The sequence below is a fragment of the Otolemur garnettii genome, unplaced genomic scaffold (assembly GCF_000181295.1).
Source record: "Otolemur garnettii isolate 467f Iridium unplaced genomic scaffold, OtoGar3 scaffold00045, whole genome shotgun sequence".
In the NCBI taxonomy this organism is placed as follows: Eukaryota; Metazoa; Chordata; class Mammalia; order Primates; family Galagidae; genus Otolemur; species Otolemur garnettii.
In genome coordinates, this window is record NW_003852440.1 from 7,711,720 (window position 1) to 7,713,633 (window position 1,914).

At 50.8% G+C, this 1,914-nt stretch overlaps 1 pseudogene; it reads right to left on the reverse strand.

Annotated features, from left to right (window-relative positions):
- Positions 1 to 1,270, reverse strand: LOC100944938 (annotated as a pseudogene).
- Positions 1,271 to 1,914: the final 644 nt, after the last annotated feature.

Below are 1,914 nucleotides of genomic sequence, written 5' to 3' on the forward strand. Positions count from 1 at the left end.
TTACTTTCTGTGCTTCTCCACCTTCTTCAGGGTTTTGTCAGAAGCCACTGGACTCTGATCTCCAGGGTTCATGTAGGATTTGTCCATTATCAGGGCTAGAGGGCCTGGCTGCCAAACCCGTGGGTGATCAGGCTACAGTGAGAGAAGCAGTTCTGTATGTTGGTCTCTAGGACAGGGGTGGGCCTGTTGTTCCTGTTGGGTGTGTGGTCTTGATTGAGACAGTCTGTGAATTCTATACACACTTGCTGGGCTGCCAGCAGCGTGTTCTTCATTTTGACCTCTAAGATGGAGTCTGGTTAAATATTCTGCCACCAGTTTACTAGGGAATTCAGCTCCACAGACATACGCAAAGTCCTGAGCCAAATGAATGGCTTCACCTTCCACTAAAGATGTCAGGAGAGTCACGTGAGCAGCTTTCCCTCTGCCAGCTGGAAGATTCAACCCAATCTTGTCCAACTTCTCCTGCAAGGTCCAGCCTCCATTTTTTGATTTGGCTCATCTGAGGACACCTCCCAGTAATGAGGCATTTAAGCATTCAGGAGGGGACAATCACCTCTGTACTTCAGCCACTGTCACTTTATATTTAGATGTGGATCTTAACAGGGACAATCTCCCAGGGACTGAACAGAAGACCTCACTGGGATTCATCACTGCTCCCACCAGCTCCTTCTGACAAGGGAGGCACAGAGGGTTCTTGGTCATCTAAATAGGACCTTTGCAAATAACAGTCTGATCATGCAGCAGCAAATGCTGGTGGTCAGCATTCTGTACTTCCTCCATCTGGTGGGCCATGTTGTGAAGCCCAGGTTCTCAGCCAGGTCCATGGCATCCAGGGTGTGCTGGTGCAGCAGCATCAGGTCGGAGCCACAGTAGCATTCCTGTGGGTGCTCACTACACCATCCTCCAGTCAGGAGAGGTAGCACAGCAGGCCAACCAGATGCCCATGCTGCAAAGGCAAGCCTGCTCCCTCCTGGGTCTGGCAGCTGGGGCAAGGCTGCTGCTGGCTGCCAGTGGGCACGGGCTGATACAGGAGGTCATTGGCTGCAGTGTACGCCTCCCCAAGGTGCAAGTAGGGGTCAGCCAACTGTGAGTAGGCCAGCTGCCGGTAGGAAGGTAGAAAGTAGGGTGGCGGCTGGTATTTGGTAACTCCAGTGTGGAGAGTGGCTATGCAAGACTGTAGAGGTGCCGCCTAGCCAAAGAGAGGTGAGGGGATTCGCAGGTTCCCCTCGCTGCTCACACCATGGTGATCCCTCAGGAACTGGAAACTCATGGTGCCAGCTCTTCAGCCTGTGAGTTAGGGATTTTTAACAGAAAGAGTAACACAGAAAAGAGCTCCCTAAGGGCCAAGTCTTGCTTTGGGGGTGGTTTCTTTTTTTCTTTTGCAGTTTCACCTGCCACCTAAAGCATATGGGGCCAGCGCCCTACTCCTTTGAGCCAGAGGTGCCACCCGTGAGTCCTGTTTTAAATCTATTTTTGAATGTATTTGCCTTTCCATTTTCTCACAAATGCTTTGTTTTGGAGATCAATAAAAGGTTTCTGAGGAGTCAGAATGCTGTTGCACTGCCTCAAGCTACCACTTGGCTTGTGAGGCAGTGATGCCTCTCCAGGCTACCCAGACTTTATGCATTAAGTTGATGTGAAGTCTCCTTCTTCTTTCAGCACCGTCTCCCTGGATGTTTGACCCCAGCCTGGGTCCTTGTGGTAGCTGGGACCTAGGCCACATGTGAGGCCAGCTGTATCTTCAGTCTAAGCAGCCATGTGTCCAAGTGCAGCTCCCATTTCCAACAGGATCCCCCTAAGTGCTCTTAATGTGGTGCAGCAAAGTTTCCTTATCATTGGAACAGAAAATATGGCTCCATATGTGCCTTCCACGGATCCACTGAGTTTGCTTCTCTGGAAAGTGTCATTCCTTTC